This window comes from Sciurus carolinensis, chromosome 10 (assembly GCF_902686445.1).
Source record: "Sciurus carolinensis chromosome 10, mSciCar1.2, whole genome shotgun sequence".
Taxonomy (NCBI): Eukaryota; Metazoa; Chordata; class Mammalia; order Rodentia; family Sciuridae; genus Sciurus; species Sciurus carolinensis.
Genome location: NC_062222.1, coordinates 108,034,502 through 108,051,893, shown reverse-complemented (window position 1 = coordinate 108,051,893; position 17,392 = coordinate 108,034,502). Strand labels below are relative to the sequence as shown.

Sequence of the window (17,392 nt, the reverse complement as noted above, 5' to 3'; positions counted from 1 at the left end):
CCACCGCGTTTCCTCAATCACCCCCACCTGCCCACCTGTGCTGCTTTCCGGTATCCCCAAGCAATCAACCCAAACAAAGCAAACACAGAGCAAAGAGGCTGAAAGAAAACAGGTTTTGGAGTCTGGAAGACACGAGCTCAAAAACGAACCCTTCCCTTTTCCACTTGTAACCTCGGGCAAGCCTCAGATACCAAGTTTATCCAACAAAGATCACACAAGACCCCAATGGTTAAGAAACATTTCTACAGTTCCCACTACGAGCCAGGTGCTGAGGGTACACACCTGAATCAGGCACAGGCTCTGCTGCTGAGAAACTCACGGCCTGGTAGGATACAGAGAAATGTGTGATAGGGCACGTGACGGATGGTATATGAGGAGGGAATGACTCATTTTCACAATGGCTGAGAGGGAAGAGCTGGCTTTCTGGGGTGGATGAGGAACTCTGATAAGACAATGTATCCAGAGGACACTGGGCACATAGCAACTGCTCAGAGTGTGAAGTTCTTTCCCTACAAGAAACCCTAGGAATTTAGAAGGGAAAACATTACATGTTTTGATGAGAGCAGTAAGAAACTGAAAAAGTCATTTGCTGCTATGGTCAGAGGGTTATCAGGGCAATTCAGCTACAGGAATTCAGCTAGGCATCAGTTTCTGTATTTATTTATTTATTTATTATCTTTAAAAGATACTAATATAATAAATGCATATTATTACAAATAAGTGTGGGTGTCCTAGAATTAATACTGCAAATTTCAGTCAATATTCTAACTTTGCCTATAAAGACATCTAGTATAGTAGTCAACAAGTCCTTGACTCTTCTTTCGGTGGGCACATATTTATTGACACTTTCTCTATGACACCAAGTAGCATACAAAACTGCCCTTGGAACAAGCTTACAAATGACTGGGAAATACAACGTGACTCCTCAGTAATTATAACACAGGGCAGAACAGCATGCCACACTTATTCTCCTAAAATTTCCCTTTTCCCTTATTGAAAATGACATCTCATCCACTTATCAGTGAGATCATTCGTCCTTTAGTTTTTTGAGATTGGCTTATCTCACTTAGCATGAATTCTCCAATTTCATCCATTTGCCTGCAAATGCCATAATTTTATCATTCTTCATGGCGGAGTAATATTCCATTGTATATATATGCCACAGTTTCTTTATCCATTCATCAACTGAAGGGCATTTAGGTTGGTTAATGGGGGGTGGGAGGGGTTAGTGTTAGGGTTAGGTTTAGGGTTAGGGATAAGGAAGGTGGTAAGAATGGAGGAAAGAAGGACTGTATAGAGGAAAAAGAGGGGTGGGAGGGGTGGGGGGGGAAGGGAAAAAAACAACAGAATGAATGAAACAATATTACCCTATGTAAATTTATGATTACACAAATGGTATGCCTTGACTCCATGTACAAATAGAGAAACAACATGTATCCCATTTGTTTACAATAATTAAAAAAAAAAAAAGAAAAGAAAATGACATCTCATCATTTCTACAGCGGAGCTGTGCTAATGTAACGATTCTTTACCAGGAGAGCCAGCATTCAAACAAAGAGCTGACAAAGCTCAAATCCCCCTAGAAGATCTTCATTTCTAGAAAGTACCAGCTCTATGTTCTTCATAGTAGAAGCTAACAGAAAACCATCAAGTTCATGGAGAGAACCTTTTTTCGATGATTGTAGCTGATTGCTGTGTATTAAGTGCTGTCGCTAAAAGCTCTCTCACCTGTCAACCCCTCGCCTGTATCTGACATCCACAGCAGTGTTAACTGGGATCGCTCAAAAGGCTAAACTGATCACCCCACTTGTCTATTTCCTTTTTTTTTTTTTTAATCTGTCTCTCAAGTTTCCCTCGAGGGGGGGGGAGGCAAAGAGAGCAGACAGGGGGAAAGAACAAAACCTCTTGGGAGGAATTGTCTACAGGAAACCAGGGGAAATCTGAAAGGAGAATTTTTGACCAGGGTGGAAGCAGATAGAGACCTCTGTGGGTAAAGCAGTGGCTCGCTCAAACTCAAGGCAAGGCTGCCAGCAAGACTGGCCACCTCCAAACTGCCACTCGGTCTACATGAATAGGTACCAATCCTACTTGGATAACCTAGACTCGAGAACTTAGAAAACCCCCAAAGCCTGGAGTCTTTGCCTGACCTTTGGTAATTTTTAAAAGTCTTCCCAACCCAAGGGAAAACAAATAATCACTTGTCTATGAAGACATATAAACTTTCTTTGTCCAGCCAATTTACCTAGTAGTTGTTGTCAATTTGCCCAGGAATCCCACTGGGTAAATCTTACAGTTTCCTCCACAGAAGCAGATGATTATAGTCGTGAGTCATTAAGTATTTACTGTGTCAGGCTGTTCTAAGCACTTTACGTACATTGCCTCTAATCTTTTCAAACACCCTAGAAAATAGAACCATTCCCATTTTCAACACAAATGCAGAAATGGAGGTTAAGGAATTTGCACAAGACATGGCACAGCCACCAAGGGGCATGGCAGAATCCACGCCCAAGACAGCCTTAACTCCAAAGCTTACCCTCTCCACTAGAGATGGCCCCAACTCTGTGTTCTTGCTCCTGGTTTTACTTAGTTTTTACTTTTAATACAATCCAAAGTGCTTTTAAATTGTATCCTTCTAATAGCCCACCATGTATGCAAATATATGACCACTGAAAATTCAAAACAAATACTTATAAATTCAAAATAAGCCTCCTTTTGTTGTTTTGCTAAATTTCTCAAATTCTACAAAGCAGGGACAATCAAGAGTTTTTTATCAGACCACCTTCAAAACTCTATTGAGCAAGCTGTTTTTGCTTAGTTTGGTGAATATATAATTGGTCTGGACCATAAAATCAAAATCAGACATTCTAGTAAAGCATATCCTAGGAAACAAGTTACCTAAAATCAATGCCTCTTTAAATTCCCTTTCCTGAGCTGGGTGCAGAGGCATACACCTGTAATCCCAGTGATTCAGGAGGGCTGAGGCAGGAGGATCACAAGTTCCAGACCAACATCAGCAACTTAGCAAGGCCCTAAGCAACTAAGCAACCCTGTATCAAAAATAAAAAAGTGTTGGGGATGAAACTCAGTGGTAAAGTGCCCCTGGGTTCAATCTCTAGTAACTGCCCTGCTAACATTTTTTTCTCTCCTGAAGATACTGATATTATTGGTAAATCTTAGGAATCCCTGTTAAGCAAACTATAGTATGCATTCTATTAAAAAATTAAGTATGACAGTTGATATAATAGTTTCTAACTACTAGAAAACATCAGGCACTTATACATGACATCTGAAAATATACGTTTTAATTTATAATATGATGTATAAAATGACTGTGATTTGGTACCTTTACAAACTAGATAAAATGTCACTATTAACTTCTGATAAGTCTTTACAACTTGGCTCTCACCTCTCTATGTCATGAACATTTTACACCTTATGTTAACAGCAGGGATCCAGTAAATAGTTGTTGAATAAATACCTAAATAAAAGGCAGAGGGTAGGGGCTTTCATGCCAACATTAGGGAGAAAAGCTACTTTAAAAAAAAAAAAAAAGATGAAAACAGGCAATCCTTTTTTTTTTTTTTTTTTAATTAGGCTGGGGACAGCTCAATGGCTCAGTGATAGGACACTTGAGGCTCTGGGTTTGACACCCAGTACTGCAAAATAAATAAATAGATAACTCAGGTGAAATTTAAGATCCATAGCATATAGATCTTACTCAAGGCTTTTTATTTAAATTTCTTTAAATTTTTAGGTGTATGGAAATTGCAGAGAAGTTTTCCTACAGCGGACATGTGACTTCGCTGTTTCTTTACTCTTTTCTTCCTGAAGACTCTATGAGGCAACAGTTAAAACTTCAGGATCACATCTCCTGCAATCATTTCCCTCCATTGTTCCCAAGCACAGTGAACTTTTATTAAAGCAAACAGCATATCATGCAACATCACAGTTGTTTGTGGACACATCAGTGACCGTAGTCACATTACACTGCTCTTGTGGCTGAGTATTGTGCTTTCACTTATTTGTGGACTGTTGTGCACGGTCCAATACAAGTTCCGGGAGTCAGTAATGTAAGTCACAGCTGGCCAAGACCACTAGGAAGCACTCTGATGCTGTGAACACCTTGCAAACCAAAAGATGTGCTTTATTCCTGTCTGTGGTTCCAGGGCTTAGAATAAACTTGAGAAATAATCAATGAACTGAACTGCACATTAGCGACCATTTAGCTCAACCCTTATCTTCCGGTGGTGAGGTAGCTAGATATCTCTCAAGGTGACAAAGTTATTAGACAGTGGTAGAGTTAAGACCAAGTGTCAGATTTCCCTTCTCCTGGTCCAAAGATCATATAAAGTTCATGATGAACTCTAAATCTATTCAAAATCAAGTGGGTACTGGGACAGATATTTTCTTTAACCCAAAAGCCCACTAGTGTCTTCAGAACCAACTCTCTTCAAAGCTCTAATTCATTGGTTAAGCACTGCATTTTCATGAAAAGTTTCTTCCTCATTGAGTATGTGAGTTTTTCCAATTAGGTAAGGCCTTTTAATAACAAAATAACAAAGGTGAATAATAATACTCTAGTAACAGACTTTTAAGAAGTCTTACACAGATAAATGAATCCTGAATGAATTCCATTTTTATGAAATTCTAAAATTAGCAAAACAAAGATATGATAGGGGGAATTTGCCCAGCACCACAAAAATAAATTAATTAATAATTAAAAAATTTTTAAATAAGCTTTTATGAGATGTTTCAGGGGGAGTATCTCAATGTAGAATAATTTATTTATTTCATGGCTAGAGGAATGAATGGATGGGTAGATATATGACAAAGCAAATACAGCAGAATCTGGGTTTGGTGCATGGATATTCATTATAAAATTCAAATTACGGTTGAAATAATAAAATACTGATGAAAAAGTACTTAAAGCAAGCACACTCTGTAGACCTTCTTTGGATTCTTAAGGAAGAAATGAACCACGAAAAATAAAATTAAGAAAATTTGGCAATAGATATACCAAGGCATTATTATTTGTTTTACTAGGTATGATCACAATGTTGTAATTATACCTGAAATCTTTATATTTTTAAGGATGTACATTAAAATACTAGTGGTCAAAATAATATGACATCTGAGATTTGTTTTAAAGATTTAAATGAATCAGGTGTGGTGGCACATGCCTATAATCCCAGCAACTTGGGAGGTTAAGGGGATAGCAAGTTCCAGGCCAGCCTCAGCAACTTGAGACCCTGTCTTAAAATAAATAATAAAAAGGACTATGGATAAAGCTCAGCGGTTCAATCCCCAGTAACAAAACAAAACAAGACTTAAATGAATTGGCACAAGAGTTACACATGACGCTGTGTAGCAAAATCTTAATAGCTATTGACCCCACATGATTGGTATAATAGAATCTGCATTTATTCCCTTTAAACTTCAAAGTATGTTTGCAGTTTTTGAAAAATGAAAGTGCTTCTGCTGTGAGTCTCACAAGGCACTGGTCAGGGTTGTGTTCCCAGCTGGAGGCTTAATTAAACTTTCAGGTTTAATTAGTAGGATGGCTGAATTCATTTCCTTGTAGCTGTATGGTGGAGGGACCCAGCTGCTTAGTGGTTGTTGGATAGAGGTCTTGGGTCCTAGAAGCCACAGCAGTTGCCTGCCATGTGGCTCTTTCCACTGGCATTTCACATCATAGCTACTTCTCACTGGCCTGCTAAACTGGGGGCTTAAGAACAGACAGCAATGATGGGAGTCACATCCATTAACCTTTGCCATAAACTACAGGGCAAGCAGCAAGTCCCCAGTCTCCTGTAAGAGGAGATTATACAGGGAATCACACCAGGGGTGGAGATCACAGGTCATCCTGGAATTCTGACCACTACAGACAGCTCCTGGGGACTCCAAGGCCTAGAGGTGGTAAGTGTGGATTTGAAGACAGGAAGTCCCATGTTTGCTCCTGTGTTACAGTTGTCCCCAGGTATCCCAGGGGAATTGGTTCCTCAACCCCCATGAATACCAAACTAAGCAGATGCTCAAGCCCCTTATACAAAATGGCATATAATTTATACACATGCTCCCATATGTTAAATAATCTCTGGATTACTTATAGCACAAAATCAATGTAAATGCTATGTAAATAGTTGTTATATCGTTTAGGTGATAAAAAATAAAGTGAAATTAACAACTGAAATCAGTTAGTATATATTTAATATTAAGACTGCAAAGGTCAGAGAACTAGTCAAAGTTTTAAATTTTTGAAATGTAAGCTTCTAGAATAGAGGTACCCTTATAGTCCCATCTTTCATTAAAAGTACTTCTAGGATACAGATTACCTTTTTAAAATTAAACTGAACCTAATTTCAGTTATTACTATAAGTTTTAAAATTAAATTTATAACTCCTTGGAATGAATCAGAAGTTTCCAGGTCATGCACGACTGCAGGTCTTAGAACCAATGGGTTATTCATATTATATGAGAGAGTATTCATTCGTACATTCAATAAATGTATAACTAATGTTTCTCTTTTGAATACTCCATTGTAACATAATTATTACCTTCAATAAACATATTTTAATATAATGATGACATAAAAATTCAAAACACCTTCTAAGGGGAATCCCAAAGCTACTAGATATGCCTAAATAATTCAAACACATCTGCTCATGACATTAACAAATATAACCAATAAAATTTTCATCTCCTTGACCCTAAACAATTTAACTTAATTTTGTATTTAATGAACTGATTTGAGGTCTGTGGAATGAACTGATTAAGTATCACCTTACTAGGATAACCACATAGCACATCAACCTCTGATTTACCAAATAGATGAATCTGAACCTAATTTACATCACCCCAAAAAATAATTCTTTACTTTATAAAATGACCAAGCACCACATTCTCTTGGGCTTTGTCGATTCATTTAAAACTTGATTTACCAGATTTTAACCTTTAACCACAACCACTACCGTTCAATGACAGATCTATCACAGAAAACACTCTTATCCAAGCCATTCTTTGGGTTTAAATCATGTCTTTCACTCAGGTTTCACTCATTTCTGAATTTTAAGCTCAAGTTTTGAAGAAATGTCTGTAAGTCAATGTTTAAACTGGCCTCTGGCAATGATTATGTTCTTCATTATATTCCACAATGTCAAAAAATAACTGCAATATAAAATAAGCAATGGCAGGTGACTGAAGTTTTAACTCAGGTTCCAAATGCTACACAGAAGATCAGCTGATGGTTTCAGTTATTATGAAAAGGGAAATAACACAGGGAAACACTTTTGGTTTTAATTGGAGTGTAATCAAAACTTAAACTTCCTCACTAAAATTTGGGGCTATACTTTATGTAAAACATGAAGATAAAGGTTAAAATGAAGGTAGGATGGCAAAGAAGATGTGGAAAATGTCAAGAGGGGTGGTACAAGAAACCAGTCGAGGCTCTGCTGCTTACAGTTGTAACCACAGGAGGTAGAGGGATACACAGTCCATACTTCACAGTCAGTTCGTGGAAACCAGTATGGAGGTCAGTCCTGTGTGATAGAAATTTCTGCGATAATAAAAACATTCTGAATCTGCACTGTCCAATACAGTAGCCACCAAGCAAGCGTTGCAGAGGACTTTCACATGTGCTTAGTGCAAATGAGGACCTGAATTATTTACTTCACTTAAAATTTTACTTAATTAGATTACATAGGTACACTGGACACTGCTATTGGTAACCATATTGGACAACAGAGATCTAGGTTATGGGCTAGCAGTGGACAGAAAAAGAAGAGATTCTGGGCAGAATTAGACCATTTAGTCTTGAAATGCTGCCCCCACTCTGGAAGAAGAGCTAATCTCATCAATGCATTTCTGTTCCCATGGTGAGGAGGAGACTCCAATACCATTTAATACACTATGAAAATGTTCGGTTGACTTTTCTCAAGCTTCAATAGATGTTCAGATGAGAGTCAAATCAACCTCAGTAACTCAAATCATCTTTTCTCAGTCTTTTAGATCTTCTTGACCCTAAGGTTAATTACCCATACGATCACCCCCGCCCACTACATACATGCACACCAGCACTACAAGCCCCACAGTGAACTCCCAGTATACACACGAACTCAGTCACTACCTCCTGCTTCCCTCTCACTCAAGTCTCCATCCATGTCAGGCACTATGGTAGTGGCACACACCTATAATACCAGGAACTGGGGAGGTTAAAGCAGGAAAACTGCAAATTTGAGGCAAGGCCAAGTGACCTGTGGAACCTTGTTTCAAAATAAAAAAATAAATAAATAAAAAGAGCTGGGGGTGTAGCTTAGTGGTAGAGCACCCCTGGGTTCAAACCCCAGTATGGCGGTGGAGGTGGGGGTGGAGGAGTCTCCATTCACGTGGGCTTGAGCACCAACATGGTCTACAGCAAAACCCTTGATGCTGGTCAGTCAGTTCGCTCATGGGAATGAGTTTACGTCAAGGTCAAGTTTGGGCATTTTATAACTTTCTGATATAAAATTTGAAGCAGGTGTGACTCCCTCACTTCTTGGGTTGCCAGGGTGGGTATGTCACATTGGGTAAATCACCTGCTGTATTGTAATCATGTTGACACATTTCCCAAGGCAAATTTGATATGTCCTTGTTACTTTGTCCTGAAAAAGAAGTACAGAACTTCATTCGATCGAGCCTGGTCTGAATTGGGGGGAAGTTAAGCATGAAGGAGGAAGTGAACCCAACTCCCTGAGTGGCTGAGGAATGTTTTTACCCAGCTAAGACAAGGTTTTCCCATCTCTCTGGTGGGGAGGCTTGAGAAGCGTGGAGAGGGGGCAGGGAGAGAAACCAAGGACTGCTTGTGAATCAGAAACCCTTCGATGACAGAGAACTTGAAAACAGCAGAATTTGTTAAGCCTGGACATAGGGTGGTGTTTCATCCTAGACTCAGAGTTGATGACAAAAATCTGACATTTCAATCTTCCCTTTCTTTTCACTCCCTGTCTTTGAAACAAACACTACAAAGACTTAAAATCAGAACCTAAAGCTGAGAGGGAAGAACAAATGTAATAGAGGAGAGAGAGATGAGTCTGCCTCGGGGGGATGTCTCGACACAGAAGACAGCTAGAGGGGTTGGACATCGCAGATTGTCAGCTGCAGGTAATGGGCAATGGGAAGAGAAGATACTCTCCTTATTCAGGAAAGGTGGCTTGCAGGTTTGCCTCTGAGGGAAGAGGAGAGAGGAAGAGACACAGGGGGGACGAATAATGCCAGTCCAGAAAAGAATCAGAGGATTCAAGCGTTTAAAAAGTGATAAACATCTGGAAGGTCAAAAATCTGCCCATGGACACTGTTGTCGTGTTTATTGTCATTATCTAGTAGATTTGCCAGCAGGAGGTTTTCAATGATGTTGGTAATTTTTAGAAGTAGCATGCATTATAGGGGCTGGAGTTGTGGCTCAGTGGTGGAGTGCTTGCCAGGCATATGTGAGGCCCTGGGTGCAATACTCCGCACCACATATAAATAAATAAAATAAAAGATCTATTGACAACAACAACAACAATAAAATTTAAATAATACTAAAAATCTGTGCTAGCCATGAAAAACATGAAAAGCCTAAAGGGGAGAGGGAGGTAACATTCTCTCTCTCTCTCTCTCTCTCTCTCTCTCTCTCTCTGTCTCTCTCTCTCACACACACACACACACACACACACACACACACACACAGGGTTATAGCTAGAAGTTTCTTACTAAAAATCACAGGGAAGCAGAAGAGAGGATGAGCTGGAAACCAGGATTATGTGTGGGTGATACTGAAGACTGAACCCAGGGCCTATGCACACTAGGCAAGCACTCTACCACTGAGCTACATCTCCAGTCTGTTTTTAGACAGGGTTCCACTGAGTTGCCAAAACTGACTTTAAATGCACCACATCTGTATATGGAAACCACTTGATTCCACTTCTGCTGCTGCCTAAAGACGGCTCTTTGGTACAGGAAAAAAAATGACTCAGAGTCAAATAAACAAAGTCTTAAATGTCGCTCTTCAATTTTCCTTCACAAAAACACCAAGAGTTAAAGAGATCTTGGGGATCACCTGGCCAGTATCCTGCCCAAGGAGTTGTCCTTTTTCTAGCACCCCCAAATAAGAAGTCACTAACCTTGCTAATGGAAGGGCCCCTTTACAGCCAAAATTTGACCCCATGGCAACCTAGCCTGGTTTCCTCATAGCTCTAAAAAAGAAAAAAAACAATTTTAAAACAAAATCTCACCTAGTACATGTCTTTATCCAGTTGTGAAGAAAGCACCCAGTTGTTAGGAAGGTAAGTTGAAGTAAGTCAAGATTGTCAACCATTTGTTCAAGGCCTCTTTGCCTTGACCCTGATCATCATTTAGGATCACTGAAAGACATGGTTATCTGGTGGCAGAAGGATGGCATGGCAAACTGAATGCACTTTGGGTCAAATTAATTTGTGTGTGAAGGGAGGTACTGGCATTTACTAAGCTGCGTGGCTTTGTGCAAGGCATCTGACCTCTCGGTGCCGCAGGCTGTTCACTTTCAAAAAATAGGTTAATGATTCCTAGCCAGCAGAGCTGTATGAGGATTGGGAATGATATACATAAAGTGCTTGGTGTCATTCTTGCCACATAGTAAGTGCCCGATAAGATAGTGTGACTTGAGAAGCCATCATAGACCACTGTTGCTGAAGGAGCTGTATTTAATGACTGACACAGGTCACCAGACGCTGTGAGTGGCAGTGGCCATCTGTGGGAAAAGCTGGGCCCCATGGAGGCAGAAACCTAGGTCCTTTGCTAACCATATGTGTGACCTGGGCCTCTCTGTTTCAACTTTCTCACGTACTAAATGGACATATTTAACAACCCTGTGGAGAAAAAAGATAAACATGAAAATTATTTGAGAGAGAATTTTTTAAAAAGTATACAAGATATTGTTCCTAGGGTTGTTCATAAAGTTAAAAAGAATCCATTCAGCCTTTGATGACTGCTTCCAAGCAATGGCCTATGAAAGAGGCTTTCTACCAACTGCAAAAATAATAAAGGCTTTGTCGCAGAGAATGTGGGCACCTCTTGCTCTTTCTAGAAGTGACTAGAGAGACCGTGGCCAAAATAGCCCATCTGATATCGCTGAAATGATGATTTGGCTGCACATGTTTTATCATATTAATGCAAAGTTAAAAAATGACCTCTTTAATTTGCAATTAGAAAAAATATTGAGAGGGTGTGCTCGTTTTTGTTTTTCTAAATGAAGGACATTTTGAGCAAGTGTCTGGTAACTTTTTTATAGTATGTATTTGCGATTATATGTCTTCGTAAGACGCAAAATCAAGGAGGGGAAGACTGGAAAAGAAATTTAGAAACTTCAGGCCCTCAAGCCCCATCCTGAACTCTGTTCACTTTCAAGACATTTGGTTGAGGCAGAGAATCTGACAGTCACGGGGTCACCATACAGCATCTTCTGTGAATTCTCATTTTAAGTATTTTCTCAAATTCCACTTTAAAACACATGGCCTTTGACTCCCTGGAAACTTCTTGGCAATTAGGACTTGAAATTTACCTAACTTCCTTATGGTGATTAAATATTTCTTTATGCATGCATTCTGTTTATTTTTTGCAGTACTGAGAATTAAACCCAGGGCCTCACACATGCTAGGCAAGCACTCTACCACTAAGCTACATTCCCAGCTCTGTGCATCCATATTAAAACCTGATCTTAAAAAAAAAAAAAACACTGCTAAATATTGCTAGATTTTAGAATATACCATGTGAATCTGAAAATAAAATTTCATAAGGAAAGAAAAGAAAAAGAGAAAGCGTCTTACTTTCAAAACAAATTTTGAAAGGAAAGAGAAAGTCAGGTCAATGGTGTCTTTCATAGAAAATATAAGCATCTGTACTATAATATAAAAGCTAAGTCGGGCTGAGAAGGTAGCTCAGTGGTAGAGCTACCACGAGGTAGAGTGGGTTTGATCCCCAATGCAGCCACATCCCTCAGGAAAAAAAGCCGAGTCTTAGGAAATGGAGGTGGCATAGCTCCAACAAACTTGGGATCATCTTTGCCAGGACAGGATTGCTCTCTGGTATAACTAACAACTTCATGTTCAGTTCAGCCCAACTGTGAAGTCATGAAGCTTTTCTCAGGCTCAGTTTCCTCAAGTGCAAAACAGTGGCAGTAGCCTCCTGGGGCGACTGTTTCAGTTAAATAAATGGCCTTTGTAGAGCACTTGGCAAACACACTCCCAGAAACAGACTCCCCTCCTTCTGCCCTTTCAGATGATAACATTTCCATCCCACCCTTTATGAGGTCACTTAACTTTAAAGAACTGGCACAGTATAGGGAATGATTTTCAGCTCATGTTTTTGATTCCTGAAAATTTCTTATGTTGTGGTCTGTTCTTACAAACAAGAACCATGCAGCCACCAAAGAAATAATTATATCTACATAAAACCAAATGGCTAACCACCAGAGACACGACCGTCGAGGGAAAAAAGGCAGATCCGAGAGAGCACACACTATAGGATTCCTTTTTATGAAGTTCATGAATAACCAAAGCTAAACTATGGTGACAGAAGGTAGAATTAAAGGCTACCTTGGGGAGAAAGGAGGGTACGACCAGGAGGAGAGGCAACACCAGAGCGTTCTGTACCTGATCTGAGTGGCGTTACATAGATGCACATATATGCACAAACTCACCGAGATGTACATTTCAGAGTTATGTATGTCATATTTCAATAAATGTTTAAAAATATTTTCAAAGCATTTATTTGGTTTTCTCTGATGCTTTCTTCCAGTTTCTTTGAAAAATATATGAATGATAAATTGATTCACCAATGACTGATAATTGTAGGAATTGTATATGAAATTTTCCAAATAATTGAATTGACCCATTTAGGCAAAAAATAAAATAAAACCAAAAACAACAAAAATACTATTACTTTCTAGGATGAAAATATTTCTCAACTGATTTGTGTGCCTCACTATCATTTTCAACAGAAGCTGTAGGGCACATTCTTCTTGGTGAACCAAGGTAATCCTCAGAAATGTACACGGTCAAGCTCAGTTGAGGTGGAACAACGCCTTCCAGGGTCATTACTTCCAGTCTGGATGATTGTGGCTATTGTGCCCCTTTACGCTATTTCTCACTGGTACATGCCTGCCTGTGGCCATCCCAGACCTTCTCATTTGTTTTCTTTCATTTATCCATCTACGTACATTAGTGAATGTACTTTTTTTTTTTTTTTTTTTGAGTACGTAGCATGTGCTAAGCATTGGAGACATGGTGGTGAATAAGACAATACGATCCATGAGCAGCTAAGGGAACTTACATTTTATTCTAGGAAGCAAGTATAAAAGCAGTGTGATGTGTATCTTAAAGTATAGGACCTAATTTAGGGGTGGGAAAGTCGCTTTGAGGAAGTGGTATTAAAGAACCTAAACTAGAATGAGCCCTTAATCAGTTTAGAATGAGCCCTTAATAAGTATTTACTAAAGAATGAATGAATGAATGGTCATTAGCCTGGCAAAGAAGAGAAGCAAGAGTTCTGCTTTGTTATGCACTGGAGATGAAGAAATGTAAATGAAAATGTCTAAACAGTGGCAGATGTGGCTCACACCTATCACCCCGGTGCTTGGAGAGGCTGAGGCAGAAGGACGGCAAGTTTCAGCCCAGACTCAGCAATTTAGCGAAGGCTGGGAATGTAGTTCAGTGGTTCAATTCCTAGTACCACAAAATAAATAAATTAATTAATTAAATTAAAAAAGATGTCTACACTAATATACTAAGACTCAATAAGCGCTGGATAAGGCACTGATAGAATTCGGTGTCAATTTTGGCTGCTGAGAGGAGGTTCCTGCCTTACCTAAGCTCTTGAGTTGCTGGACAAGTGAAGGAATGTCAGTAATCACTTGGTTAATCTATACTACTCAGTTTTTATTTTACCCTACAAAACCACCAGAAGCATCCAATGGCCCAAGTCTCTAGGAAGAGTCCTCAGGTTGCTGGCAAAGTTCTGATCCCACATTTCCTGAATGTGACCTTTCTAGCAGTCACCACATTCACCTTGAAAGGCTGTCACCCACCCATGCCTTAATAGAGCCATGACAGTTCTGTCTGGAAAAGACAAAGCAGGCTAGCCTCCTTGGGCATTACTACTTGTTGCAAAACGTCACTTTATTTGGGGCCCACTATTGTCCTCAGAGATTTTACCTTCATGGTATTTTACAAATCAAGAATAACTAGTAGTCTAAAGGACATATGGACATGTAACAACAACCCTTGTAGAGAGAAGTTACTCAATATATACCTTGTAAAGTCAACCTGACATAAAAGCATTATTATCGTCTCTTATTTAATAGCAGTAAAGTTAAAATGCCAGAGATGTGGGCCAAGTTATTCAGGGCTTAATTTAATGCACGATTTAATCATCAACAAATTACTATGAAACTGTACTGACCCCTGACGAGAGTTGTGCATGTAACCTTCAATGATCTTACTCGATTACAATTCTGCATAGACCTGTTGAATTTAAAATCTGGAAAAACCAAATGAAGGGACTGCACAAAATGAAGACTTCCTAATGAAATAGAGGTAAAGCAAGAAATGAGACTATATAGAAACGGTTTGTTTTTATATTTTCCCCCAGAGTCTTTCTGTTCCTCTAATACAATGTTCAGACAACACCAATGAACCTGAGAGAGTGTAGTAGGAATGCGTAAGCCCTTCCACGGATGGGATCTGCATTTTGGATTAATGTGCTCTCACAGAAGGTCAAAAGCTTCACAACTGCTTGAGCAATCTAAATGCATCTATGTGACAGGGAAGTTTGCATATCCTTGTTTTGAAATCTTAAGAGAGGTAAGAAAAGGTTAATCCACCTGTGGAAAAGTTACATAAACTTTCAGTGGTCAAGGTAGCAAAATGGCTCATTGCTAAACTCATTTCGGTTTTGCACATAAAAGGACATCAAATCCGCCCTCCCTCCTGTGAACTCCTCCAGGGTTGTTAGATGGAGTCCTATTTGCCTAAATACACAAAGCCAAACCAGAAGGTTTTCCCATGGGGGACACTTCCTCTAATTTTGAAACAGATCATTTCTCCCAGCCATGGTACAATTGGCAATTTGTCAGAAGACCCTTGCCAGTGTCACCAGGTAAAAATGGATTCACATCCCCTTCCTTCATAATCAACAGGCTCTTCAAACATTAGCACCTTCTTCATGTCCACGTCTGCCACAGTAAACAGACCAAATGTTCCATATGCTCCTGCTATTTCATACATTATACTTAGGCACCTTTCCCCAAGAACTGTTGGTTACAGAAACCTTATGGAGCTACTGTTTCTAGATTTTCCTACTTACTGTTTGGGCTTTAGCTACTAATAACATGGTCACAGGTACCGGTGTCCAGCATATCACTATTACGATCGATCAAATGTAAACAGCTGACTAAGGTTCTAGCTTTATCACATATGCTCATATTTTTTACCAAAAAAAAAAAAAAAAGTTAGAATGCAAAGATTTAACATTTCCAAGAATATTTATTCATTAGTTTCTCCAAAAACCAACACCAGGGTATAAAAACCACTCTCAAGCCGCTCTGTGGTAGAAACACAGATTTGTTAAGAAGTCGTCCTTCAAGCTGACCTTCAATTTGTTGCTATCTTGTCTAGATTTAACAGATGGGAGAGGGGTGGGGGTAGAAAGTTTAAAAGTATTTTCATGAAACCAGAGCCACCATTTAGCAAAACCTTTAAAAGGAATGAGTCACCGGGCATACGCAGGTGCAGCGCCCAGGATGATACTTGGCCTCCTAGAGCCCAGCACCTGGCTCCCAATTCCTTGCTGAAGCAAATGCTAGCCTCTGATTCTGTCCCTGGTAAAACCTAAGCACAGGTAGACTTTACCTCACTCTCCATGACATACACGTCCCTCTAGTAAAACCGAAAACGTCTGATAGAAACTCAAGATTACAATTCTCCAGGGACTCGGAGCCACTGGGAAACAGAATTTGCCAAGAAATTCCTTCTGCCTCCGGCCCCACTTTCACCCCTCACCATCCCTGTCCCTTCAGGAGAAGAGAGCCCGAATCTTATGTAGCCTGCGATTTTAAATATTAATAAATATTAAAGTATGAAACGAGTACCTGCCAAACACCTGGCGCGCTCTTTCCCCTGATCGCTCTCTCCTCCCACGCTCTGGCAACGGAATGCCCTTCAAAACCATGGCTCAGTGCTTTTGGTAAATGTTTTACGAGACACTAAACAGCCTTGTGTCCCACCCTCAGAGCAAACACCATTGAGAGAACACAATATAATGGTCCCAAAGATATCATGCGATGTACAATAATGTCAGTGAACAAGTGGGCTCTATTTCCACACTTTCTTTTAGGGGGGGAAAAAAATCCCAAATTTGCAGAGGGTGGGGAGGAAGCTAGCCAGAAGGGCTTCTAGAAATATACCTTAACATAGGAGCATGAGGGCTCTTTTTTGTTTTGTTTTGAAAGTGGCATTAGGATTTCATTGTTCTAATCTCAAGCAAGTCTTGGCTTGCTAAACTGAAAAAGGTGTCAAAGGCAAAGTTAATAAAGGGTGGGATTCAGTGGTAAGTCCACAGACAGTAGCAACTGGACACTGACCACATCCAGTATTTCCAGTTATCAGAAGAAAGGGCAGATCGAAAAGTTTTTCAGAAACCATCTTGTACAATAACAAAATGTACTCCCCTTTTTCCATATCCCTCAAGTTAGTCACAGTTAAAAACCAACTGCCGCGAACCAGAAGTTTTGCATTCCATTCAAGTTAACAATTACAACTGGAGGATAACAGAAACTTGCTGGCACCCAACTATTAGCATACCCAGAATGTCAGGTGCTTCTCTATACCACCAGGGTTAAACGGGTCAAGAGAGGGAACCCACAGCTTGTCTGCCTGGTTTTAGAGAAAGGACTCAGAGATGGCTGAGGTCCAGAGCCCGTGTGGGCAGCGTGCACCTACCTGTTCCTGGAGCCACAGGTGGGCCAGTCCGAGAAATGAGAAAATAGAATTATTTTGTTACCGACAAGTCTGCTCACTACAAGGAAACCAAGGTCGTGTAGAGAAAAAGCAAGAGTTTGTTTTGGCTTTGAGTCACACCCAGAGACGCTTAGGTAAATAAGAAAACCCATGCCCTCGTCCCCACCCCTACCTCAGTCCCTAAGAGCACTCGGAATTCTGCATTTCATACCTTTAAGATGCCCGGTGGGGTGGAAAGGAAGCTGAGATCATGGTTTTTCTATACTCCCAGCTTTGTGACCTTGAGCAAGTACCTCCACCTCTCTGAGCCTATTTCCTCATCTACAAGATAAAATTTAAAAAAATATATATCTAGAGCCATGGAAGATTATCTCAGAGAACTGACGACT

General features: G+C 39.9%; 1 protein-coding gene across 12 annotated transcripts in view; it reads right to left on the bottom strand.

The window, feature by feature from the left end:
* Positions 1-17,392, bottom strand: part of Rbm47 (RNA binding motif protein 47) — a 164,193-nt gene that overhangs the window by 60,789 nt on the left and 86,012 nt on the right. The window contains exon 1 of one of the 12 annotated variants that reach the window (XM_047566483.1): positions 17,215-17,326. The exons of 8 other annotated variants lie outside the window; for them this stretch is intronic. The gene's annotated coding sequence lies outside the window, so the exon portion shown is untranslated. Of the gene's footprint in view, positions 1-7,456; positions 7,512-16,135; positions 16,269-16,985; positions 17,098-17,214; positions 17,327-17,392 lie in introns of those variants that run through there. 3 more of the 12 variants (XM_047566485.1, XM_047566482.1, XM_047566478.1) reach the window with 3 other exon arrangements.